This window comes from Cylas formicarius, unplaced genomic scaffold (genome assembly GCF_029955315.1).
Source record: "Cylas formicarius isolate icCylForm1 unplaced genomic scaffold, icCylForm1.1 PGA_scaffold_7__23_contigs__length_41026272, whole genome shotgun sequence".
Taxonomy (NCBI): domain Eukaryota; kingdom Metazoa; phylum Arthropoda; class Insecta; order Coleoptera; family Brentidae; genus Cylas; species Cylas formicarius.
Window position 1 is genome coordinate 15,213,658 of NW_026844352.1, and position 12,716 is coordinate 15,226,373.

The following is a 12,716-nucleotide window of genomic DNA, read 5'->3' on the forward strand; positions in this document are numbered from 1 at the left end:
TCCTGCCAGTACTTCTCTGATAGACCACAATAATGGATATAATTACAGAACGATAGGCCAGTCATATGTCATGTCATATGAAGGTTTTTGCAACTGTTTTAAGTGTAAGTGTCAATTTGCAAAACAAAATGGCGGCATTAACACTCTGGCAGAACGACTTGAATATCCCGTATGTGCTTATGTTTATTTCAGCATAGCTTTATTTTTTGTACATTTAATTCTCTACAAAATCAATCTCTTGACATTTTTTCGTATCTCGCTTAGTTTCTGAGATATAGCAGAAAAAAAATGCAAATATTTTTTACATTTCAAAGTGAGCTATCGTTGCGAATATAAGAAAATTGGATATATTTGTTGTAATGAATTTAATTCTCTACAAAATCGAATTCCTTACATTTTTTCGTATGACGTTAATTTCTGAGACATAGTAAAAAAAAATATGCAAATATTTTTTACATTAAAACGTGAATATCTAACAGTACAAACTAAGAGAACGACTAAGTATATTTTCTGCAGAAAATTCAATTCCCTAAAAAAAGGTCTCTTGACATTTAAACATTGTGCAACTACGCACAAGTTTTTTTAAACTATAAATATAAGTATAAAAAGTCAGTCGGAATCATTCTCCTCATCCTCTGCTGAATCTAGATCCTTCCATGCACGGGACTGCTTATCTATAAAATTGAAACAAATGGATTAGAAAAATGTAATAAATTTTCTTTTATATTTACCATATCCTTTGCATACCTGAATCCTTGTGATCTTATCATTTTTGCTGCTTTAGTTAGAGTTTAGTATCGGCAAGCATATCCCTAATAAATTGTGGCACTTGATATCCTTCGTACTTGTTATTATTAATGAATGTAAAAAATATTTACATCTTTTTTTAATTTCACTATATCTCAAAAACTAAGGGAGACACGAAAGAATGTAAAGAGACCTATTTTCTATATGTCTCGTCAGTCTCTTATATTTTGCATAACTGTAAAGATATTCACGCTTGAATGTAAAAAAATATTTGCATTTTTTTATTTTCACTCTATCTCAAAAACTAAGCGAGATACAAAAGAGTACGAGGAGACCTATTTTTTTAGAGAATTAAATTTACGATAAAAATATCTCCACTCAGCCTCTTAACTAAATACTAAACTAAACAATAAAAAGTTCATCGCTCACGCGACATGTGATCTGGCACGCCCTTACGACTGACCAATCGCTCTGTAAACATTATATCCATTATTGTGGCCTATCAGAGGAGTACTGGAGACATTTTCAGCTTTTACTGAACAATAAATACTCCGAATAGGTCCTAACTAAATAATCACTCGAAAATGTCAGGAAGCTATAACAATGAAAGTTCGGAATGCGATGCAACGCAAGTCTTTCTGTTTCATTTTCAAAATAGTTAACCAAGTTTGCTTGGAGATGCAAGAAACCAGAAAATTGCTTTTTATTACCCATATTGTCATTTAAAATTGTCAAAGTCTCAAAACTGAAAAGAGATAAGAGAAAAACAGAGTAGAAAGTTTGTCGCTGAAAAACCGTACGACCCGCAGAATAACACCCGGTTTGTTTGCACATTAATTTGAAATTGCTGCACATGAGTTGAAATGAAATTAAAAAAGACAGTTTTCGAGAATATTAAAAATGTATTCCTCAAATGAATGTGAATGTTCACTTGTCCGAAACTGACTCCAAAATTAAATACATACTAATAAACGTGATAGGATTTGTAATCACACATTTCTTAAATTTCAGCATAATGGGAATATTTATATGGATTTTTAATGATAAATTATGATTCTAGAAAAGGAAGTAATAACCACCAGTTAGTTAACCTAAAAGAGTCGGTTGGCGTTTCTTCTTCCTCTATATTATTTAAGATTAAGTAAACTGCATATCAAGATTAATCTATGCAACCCCTAATAAATTTAAGTCTAATTACATACGTGATAGAGCAGTAGTTTCCGATTTCTTGACATGCAAGTAACAAGTTCGTGATTTGATGTGGGAACAGACCTTATGTGTATAAAACTCAGTGCAAAATGAATGCGTTTCAATTTCTCAGTAATGTAATAACTAATTTTTTGAAAGAATCTTAGTTCACATGTTCTGGAAAATTTCTAAAAACGTAATTACGCTTACACAAATACCCCCTAAATGCAATGTTTGGAGTTATGCAAAAAAAAGGGGCAGGCAGTGGCACAATTTTTTTAAATTCTTTTAGTAAAGTAAATCCTTTTTTCTAAGTTTCTGATGGAGATTTTACTAAGCTTTGCTTAGATTTTTTTGCAAGCTTTACAAAGAAAAATAGATTCGAAAACACACTTGCGATGTTAAAAAAAGTTAAAAAAATAAAAGGAGCTTTAGAATTAGGAAAATGTTAGTAGTTTAGGTTTAGGTTTATTGCCAAATACCAGTAGTGCTTGTATTGTCAATTTTTCTGTTTAAAAATAAGGTAAAAATACTTTTTTTTTCCAAATTATTTTTCACCTTTGGTCAAGGTAGTCAAAGACACTCTTCGATCTAGTTTTATTTTTGGAAGAATCGTTATTTCGTAATGTAATTTCCGTCAAAAATAACGTTATTCAGGCAACAACTGGAACCATTTACAGGTGTTCCGAGTGGTTTTTGTGGCGTAAACGCAAAATTAGCGGAAAAATAAACAATTAATAATATCTGCTTATAATTTTATAGCGATTAACGAACAAGTAGCACGGTATTTTAAAACCACGTATGTGTTGTTTTATTAAACGGACTTTTCTTATAAAATTTCTCAATTTGTTCACATTTAGAGATTGCGTTATAGTTTAGATCGTTATCTGTAAGCAATTAAAAGTGTAATTCATCAGCGCCTAAGGCTGAAGAACGATTGCCCTAAATATACGTTACGAATTCTGCTAATCCTTTATATTTTTAAACTAATCACCGACATTCTACTTTATGTAAATCTAATTAGCCGAACGCTTTTCTAGGGGACATACTCCATTTATTTCGAATCGAACGCCAACAGTTAATCAAATCAAATATTAAAAACATCTACAGATCCATTTTAATTAATGTTGTGGTTATAATAATTTTAATCAACACGTTAAAATGTAAATTGTTCGATTGTTTACTCGAAACAATACTCGGTACCCCGAAAACGAGATTGAAATATTTGACCCAAATTTTTTTCGACTGAATCAAATTCCTCTGGCCTAAGGTGATCAAGAGTAAAATAACATTTACTCTCGTTATAGTTGAGATTACCTAAACACCGATATCAAATAGTTCTGTTGTTTTGACCGTAAAAATTTATAATAAATTGCCCATAGAACTGAAGGAGCTAGCCAAACAAAATTCAAATGCACTTGTAAAAACAAATTGCTACGCGTCGCATATTACAATATTAGGGATTTTCTTTCTTGTGATACCGTTTAATATGTATTCGTTGTTTGTTATTGACTATATATATTATTATTATTCATTATGATTATTAATTATTTTAATAAAATAATTTTATATTATTTATATTTGTATAATACTGACAATATCCAACTATTGTAACTCGAGTCTTATGGAAATAAATCTTTATCTTTATTATAATAATTAAATAATAAATAATAAATATAAAATAAAAATAATAATAAAAGTATTCTCTGTTGTGTATTATTGAGTTTTTGATATGCAGTGATATCAGTATTTTCGTTTCTTGTTGGATTCATTTATTAAATCGTACGTATTAAATTTTAGTGTTATTCGAACATGATATAAAAGATATATGCGGTGGAATTTGAGTTATATGCTACAATATATTTCTTCTTCCTGTCTAAGGCTATTGCTATAAGATTAGTTCGTTATGACAAAATGACTTTGTCGAATTTTTACCTGACAACGGAGCAAATAAATTTTTTTTTGTGGTGTCAGTAAATTAAAAAGCATGCAGCAGAATAACACGTTCAAAAAAATGTACAAAATGTCCAAACATGTGTATCCACTTTTAAACTTTTATAGGATGAGTTAATTTGTGATAATAGGTATATTATATTATTTATTTTATATGTGAATTTAAAATATAGCCGTTATTTTCACAAAAATTGCTGTTGTTTTATCTACTGCTCAAACAAAGTTCTTTCTCAGGTTAATAGAGCGATGTTGTATTGTCTTGTCGTGACCAATTAATATTTTAGCAATAGTGTATACAGAAGTTTCGTGTTCCACGTGTCCGAGCCAGTTCGGGCATTTTCGGAATATTACCTCTTGAATTTTGACATTTGCCAATTCTGACGGTCTAGAACGGTAGTAGAAAAAGTTTAGTATGCAATACATTTGGTAAACTTTTTACTCTTTATTAAACACTCACTCCGCTTGTCCCAAATAAATTCGTGTTTTAAATGCCGTATGTCACACTTGTTGCCTAATATGCTATTAAATTGTGCATCCTAACAATCTTTACTACTTTTGAATGGACTGTTTGAAAACAGTGAGATAATGAAGTTTTTCGGACATTTGCGGGATATTACCATAAGGGTTTTTTTAGCCATCAGATGTTTTCGGAGATATTCAATTTTTTTTTTAATTTAAATTTTCAATTTTAACTTTTGTCAATTCTGACGGCCATTTTAGTGAATGTGTTGTTTTGCATATATGTACCCAAAAACTAAAGGTCGTACAAAAAGTACAGGATGCAACATGTCTGGTAAACTTTTTAAGGTACTCTTTTATTAAACAATCACTCCGCTGGGTTCCGTTATTGGCAAACAAACTCGTGACTCAAATGCCATTTACCACACTTGTATAATATACTATTTCTCTATTGTTGACTCACCCAGTATAGGGTTATGCACTCTTTTCCGCAAGGGATACAAACTTTCCAAAAACTTTAACCTCTGGTATATGTGAAGTAATATTATGGTTACTTTTTAAATTTGCTTTCAGACTGTAGAGGTTGAGCCGAAAGCGTTAAGAGCATCAAGTTTTATTGTTTTTTTATATGGAAAATCGTTAATTTTATAGCGATCAAAATAAATGTGTGTTCAATAATGTTTTCGACACCTAAATCTTTAGTTTTATTAAGGTGTAACAACAGACCGTAATGCATTTTCCAATTATAAAACATTTACCGTCTTATATAGGGTGGACAAAAATTTATCCTAATATTGCAACAAATTTAAGTGGCTGTAACTTTATTAATTTAAATGGCAGATCATCCTTCTTAACTTACCATTGAATGTATTTTTTAGTTATTTCTCGTCCTATAGCGTAGAATACGCGACATTATGGTTTTTCCAGCCATCTGGTGTTTTCTAAATAAATTTTTTATTTATTATCGTTGGTTATTAAATTTGAAAATTTCGGATTATATATTAAAGCTTTTCGTATTATTTTGATTTTGATTTTTTGATGATTTTGAAAATAGCTAGCTAGTTAGTTATAACAAACTTAAGTTTCAAGTAGCTTAAACCTTTAGATGATCAGGCTATTATTTAGCATTTAGCTAATTTTTTCAGTAACTCGAATATTCCAAAAATCGAAAATCTACTGATTAAATAACCGATTGGCTACTTTTATGGGCACAATCCATCGAAAATAAAAACAAATTCCGATATCTTATTTAAGCTATAGTTTCAAGATATCGAGCTAGACAATTCGTAGAAAGTTATCCACGAGCAAACCACAATTATCTTAAAGCAATAGATATTTTAAAGTCGAGTTTGGGCAGTGATGATTTATTAGTGAAATATTATAGCTGTGAGCTTCTAAAATTGGATCTTAGCAATTTACAGTGTAAAATCAGACTAGGTATTCTTTTCGATAGATTAGAAGCAACTGCTTCGTGCACTAGAAACAATGTGTTACCACCCACAAATGTCCTTCTCTGCTTGTTCCTATAGTTGAATCTTAGTGTGCGGCAAAGAAATCCGTTATCTGATTCCAGCACTGACTTAAACACAGCAAACAACTGCTCCACGTCTTCAAAATATCCTGGATTTTACATTCTTCCACCTCGAAGACTTTGGTATCTTCTTCATAATGTTCGTTTGCAGAACGTCTTTTTAATATGTCTTCTTCATTATTATTGTAAAAACCTGATGCAGCTAAACCAATTCTCTCCTCGTTTTCTACTTCTTTTCTTAAGAAATCCATAAGTTTCTGAAATTCACAGTCCATCCAATAAATAGAGTTTCCAGGAAGACTAGAATAAATTAACTATCTGAATAAATTATCTGTCATTTGTAAATATCATACGCAACTAGATGCAAAAAAACATTTATTTAGATAAGATAGAAGAGTTAGCGTTTCTTAGTAAGTTAAAAAAATATGGCGTTACATTTAAATCATTTTTGTCCACCCTGTACACTTTATTGTAGATTACAGTTGCATACTTTAAATACTTCATATGTATTTGGAAAATTAAAATTATATTTTATTTATATATTGACAAAATTCATATTATTTAAAAAAAACCTTAAGGTTATGTATTATACACCACTACAGAAAAAAAATTGAACAACTTTTATTTTTGCCAAAATATTCATTATATGGCTTCAAAATTACTGATTTGAGAGTAACACAGGTTTATAAAAGAACTACTTCCAAAAGTTTTTTGTCGTTTACTAGATCTCTATCTAGTCAAAAAAATTCATCTCTATAAGCAAAAATGGTGTGAAGTGTTACCAGACGCCTATAACAAAAACAAACAAACAAACAAAAATGAGAAAATTTTCTGAAGTGTATTTAATATAACAATATATATATTTGTAATTTTGTAACTATTGTAACTTTTAATAAGTAATACTAATTATGTTTCATTCAAAATTTCACTAATATACCGCAATAACTGTGCATTTCATATTGGTGCTACATTAATGAGAACAATGAAAAAAATGTACCCAGAGGCAAATTAGGCAAACTTTTTTTATATGAAAATTATTAACATTAATGTTATTTTAAATAAAGCCAAAACTATTTATCCTAAAATGTTTTGACTATTTGAATATTAATGAAGGAAACAAGAAAAAATCGTAATAATTTTATTCATAGACACTCACATCGCAAATTGCAAAAAATAAAAATCTTACAGCGAGTTATTACTGGTTGTGGTGGTAATTGAGTATTTGGACAATTTTCCTTGCTGTAAAATTGAAAGTGCTTGTTGAAATACTTTTATAAATACTTTTTTACTTGATTTATATTTGTGTCCGGAATTTGCTGTAGCGAAACTAATTTTTAAATGACACCTTATGTGTTAATTTCTTCTGTTCTATTATCGACATTTTCAGCTGAACATTTGCCTTTATTTATTGCGGTGTCTTCGAACTCGAATTAGCCAATAATACGCTTAATTGTTGACACTGCTCTAAGACTGTTTTCTGCATAACAGCACTTAATTATGATGATTTCATCGATTGAATAACGCATATTTAGCTTTAATTAAACCGCGATTAATAATGTATAAAAATCACAAATAAAAATATTGTTACTGTCATGAATTTTCGTGTTGTCATTGTAAGAATGTATTTTACTGGTTTTTGATTTACTACCTAAGCTATAAAATTTTTCTAATTTTGCCATCATATTTAATTCGATAACTTAAGATTGGTTTATTAAAATTTATTTAAACTCGGCACATGAGTTAATCATTCCGGCCTATACATGCGATTTTCTATGTTGCGTTCGGCAATGCATCACCGGGTAGAGTAATATGTAGATTGTTCCATCTAAACTGAACTTAAAATATCAATTTATTCTTATTGCAACAATTTTAGCAACAAGAGTACATTAATTTCAATTGTTACACGAAATATATATGACGAAAAGCAACTTATTACCGTAAAAAAGAGGAAACAAGGCTGTATTTTTATACTATCAAAGAATAACAAGGATTTGAAAAATACGCCAAGAGAAAAGATAATGGTTATTCATTCAAAATGAAACTTCCTCTTCTTGGTTAGTAGTTAAGTACCGATATAAATAGAAAAAATATCAGTTTGTTTGGTTAGTCAAAAGCACGTCAAACAAAATAACCAGTTCAATGTTATACTTCCTCGAATATCGTATCTCTGCTTTGAATTCCAAAAAAAGGAAAAGCACAAACAATGTGAGTGAAAACGGCGCGCTTTTAAAATAACAAATGGAATGCAGAAAACGTGTGCGAGTATACTACGATCATCTTCACCGCCGGAATGGAAATTTGCCTTCTTTGTAGGTTAAACCTGTCGTCGAATGGGTATAGCGATTACCCACGCCGAATAAATTAATTTTCCATTATTCAAAACTTTATTGCTAGTGAAATTCGCTTAATGTTTAGTTTTGTGTACGTATGCAAATGTCCGAGTAAGTGCGAGTAGTATATTGTTGGAGTAATAAATTACCTAGCAGTTTTATAGTTGGTCAAGTTATTTTAAAATATTCTAAATTACCTATTAACTTAGTCGAATTTGACGTTGTTCTTAAAATTAGGTGAGTGTTTGTGAAAAATCAACGTAGCTTTTAAAAAGTTATTTCTTTATTTATTTAACAAGGAGTTATGAACACGCAAAGAGCCCAAAGTAATATCCCCTAATACATAATGATGTACGAATGATAAAATAATATGAGTTTAACTTAACAGTAAATAAATAAATAAATATATATATATATATATATATATATATATATATATATATATATATATATATATATATATATATATATATATATATATATATATATATATATATATATATATATATATATATATATATATATATATATATATATATATATATATATATATATATATATATATATATATATATATATATATATATATACTCTCACGTATTGATTCACGGATGGAAAAATGTGATGACACTATATTCCGGGATATCATCCGTTCGCTCGTTGAACTCCGACTGGAATCCTGCAAATCTTGCATCCGACTGGAATCCTGCAGACGTTTCGCCAAAATCTCACTTGGCATCTTCAATGCTCGCGCTCCGAAAACACTTCGAACACTGTGTTCCAAGTGTTTTCGGAGCGCGAGCATTGAAGATGCCAAGTGAGATTTTGGCGAAACGTCTGCAGGATTCCAGTCGGATGCAAGATTTGCAGGATTCCAGTCGGATGCAGGATTCCAGTCGGAGTTCAACGAGCGAACGGATGATATCCCGGAATATAGTGTCATCATATATATATACATATATATATATATATATATATATATATATATATATATATATATATATATATATATATATATATATATATATATATATATATATATATATATATATATATATATATATATATTTTTTTTCTCAGCTATTCGGGTGCAAGGTCATCGACGTTATTTAGCGTTTTACGGTCTTCGAAAGTGGCAAAAACAGAAAAGCGACGTGTTGCACTTAATTAGTACATTGCAACATTACAATGTTCGAAATTAGGTTGGTGTTTTTTGTTCTTTCTTATTTTAACGACGTTTAGTAATATTTAGAAAATACAAAAAAAAAATCAAAAATCGCTAGAAATAGTTTTTATGACTTTAAAGGAAAACAATAGTGTATTAACTAACTTCTATCTGGCAACTCCTTGGGCACGGGTTCAAGTGATATTCATGTTAGAGCTCTCGAAAAAAAATTTTTGACCCCAATTACTATGTTATTCTCAGAGAAAAACAATCTGAAATATCTCGACCTGTAAGGAGAAAACATTATTGCTTATCAAAACATGGGAAATTTCGTAAAGCACATAGAGACATTGTGACGAATTCCAAGTACAGAAAATTTTGTCGCTAAGTAAAAAATCGAAGAAACGGATTAACTAAGAGAAAGAAAAAAAAATCAAGATTTCAGTCACATTTGAAAAAATGATTAAAATGCCGTAAATACAGCTAATTATATCGAAAATTTCTAAGGCAATTAAAGTTTCTAGAGAAACCTTACAGAATTTTGCTTACAAGATATTCAAAAAAAATAATAATACCTGTACCGGAAAACATCAAGTTTGATTTCAATTTTTTTTGTACCGTGTAAAATCTTTGGAAAAAAGCAACTTCCCGTCTAGTTTTGGTTAGCATCTTTTTGGTTTGCCGGGAACATTAAATCCAATTGGAGGATGTACTTGCGCTTAGGGGCACCATCGTTGTTGACTTCCACTAGATTAAAAAAATAGTTGACAACTATCACTCAAATATTTAAAATGGACGACTATAAATTGGAGCATGTTGCTTTATTTATGGGTTGAAATGAAAAAAACCCAATCAGAATTTTATCGTTTGCTAGACGACGTTTACCAAACTACTTAAGTGAACAAGTTATTTATACTTCCACAACACAAATAATCAAAATTAGAATGAAGAGTAGGTTACAACAATTGCTGCGGAAGAAATCCTTAGAGAATAATACAAAAAACGAAAACGTAAGTTGTTTCCGTGAACGACGATCAAAAACAAATTACAGAACCTTTTTTCAAAAAACATATTAAAAATAAAAATCGCTTAAATCGTGAACTGTCCTGGCATTTTTACAAAGGAAACATTGTCATTAATAAAAAATTACGTATGCAATAAACTTTTTAAAATATGCTGATCCGAAGAAGATATTTTATTTACAAATTTAGAAACGGCTCCTTTATAGTTTACTAATGTTTATATATTTTTTGAAACAGTTTAGGTCCATTTTAAAGTATTTTAGTTTGCTTTTGAGTGATAATTACATACAGAAATGACAAGTGGAAAACTTTACCTTAGGGGCGAAAAAAAAAAGTCGAAAATCGCTGGAAACGATTTCTATCAGAAGAAGTGGAAACATAAAAGTGTATTAACTAACTCTCATCTATATCCTCTTAGACATTTAACATTGACCAATCTCAAGTAGAAAGAGGTTCGAGTGACGCTTATTTAAAGCTTTTGAAAAAAGTTTTTAAGGGATACAAGAAAATCTAGATTTTATAAAATTCTTCGCGGTTTGATGTAAATGAATGAAAAGTTTTGAAATATTTAATTTTCATTTCATTCAACACAAATTGTTTTCGTTTTCTACCAAACGAAGAATTTTATAAATTGCTATACGATTAAAAAGCGTTTTTCAAAAGCTCCTTATTTAAGATTTCAATTGAGAATCTTGCTGTTTCCAATAGGTTGCAGATTGAGCTTAATTAACATATATTTTGTGTTCTCACTTCCCTAAGTAGAAATTGTTTCACTCGATCCTCACTCGGTTTTGGATTTCGGATGTGAATTTTGCCCTGTAGAAGGGATGGCAAATAAGGGATAAGATAAAAACATGATTAAATATAAAAGTCTTTATTTATCATATTTTATACACAATGATCAAATGAATTAAAATAAAATAATATTACATCAATAAAACAAAAACGAAAACTTTCGTATCAAAAATTTTAAAACAAATAAAACAGTTTTCATATAGGATCCGTTAACATTGGAAAACCAAAAAGGAAACATTTTAAACATTTTTAAATTTGTAAATAACAGACCCGTTAATTTTTATTAAATTTATTGCATATGTAAACTTTTATTACTGGCCATGGTTTGTTTGTAAAGATCCCAGGATGACTTTCGATGACTCTCGATTAAGCTCATTACCTCCTGCTTTTTTTGCCACACCGGACATAAAATTTTATTCGATAAAACTAAAATTCTTGCATGTAATCAGGTCTTCTACCAACGAAAAATCGGAGAGTCTATCGAAATCTATAAACAACATTCTTAACTACGACTTGGGTCTCTACCGGTCACCAATCAGTCCTCCGATACGGTGCTTATGCCCCTTATTTAGCTCCACCCCCCTCAAACAATATATAAGCAGGTACAGAGTAAAATACTAGCCAGTTTCAGTCAAGCTCTGAAGAAGCTAACACGATGATTGGCGAAACGTCAGCAAGTTCGACTCAGCAAAAACAGACGCAGGAGGAATCCAGTAGTTTTGTAAAAAGTAAAAATACTTTCTCTGTATCCACATTCCCACAAACTTTCTGCTTCGGATTCTTCTGGTAATTTATATTCAGAATCGGAAATTATTTGGCTATTATCCGAGCTTGAAGGAGTCATATCTACAAAATAAAAATTTAGCAATGTAAAGAGGGTACATAATTTTCATTTTCATGGATAGTTCCATACATTGTAACAATAACAAAAAAATTGTCTGTGATTTAGGCCATGCGCAATGCAATTTTTCGAGAAAAGGTAATTCATTTCATTCATTTTCTTACAATTCATTTTTTTGCAAGATTAAAGTATCCTTATTTAAAAGTTTTTAGCAAAATGAGATTTCAAAACTGGCTCTAATTGTTTTCATTAAGTTTAGATGACAATATTTTTTTGCTTCGTTGGTTTAAAATATGTCATTCAGAACTCATAATCTGAAGTAGCAATTGCTAAAAACGTTAGAATAAGTTTGCTTTACTATTGTAAAAAAATGTTAACGGTTTTTTACACCATTATACAAAATAATATTTTTTCTTCAATCAAAAATTTTGATAAAGAATGTCTTCTTCTTCAAAGACGAAACTTTTTGTCCGTTTGACATCGTGTTTACCACAGCTGGACAAGGACATGAACATGCCGAAAAAAATTCAATAATATTTTTATTCGGAGTTCAGTTTTAATTTTCTCAAAATGTGAAAACTTATTTAACTTAAATAAGAAAAACGGGCACGGTATATATATATATATATATATATATATATATATATATATATATATATATATATATATATATATATTCTCACGT

At 29.7% G+C, this 12,716-nt stretch overlaps 1 protein-coding gene across 1 annotated transcript in view; it reads left to right on the plus strand.

Moving 5' to 3' along the window:
- The window catches only part of LOC132704727 (uncharacterized), a 28,759-nt gene that overhangs the window by 4,586 nt on the left and 11,457 nt on the right, over positions 1-12,716 (plus strand). The window lies entirely within an intron of this gene.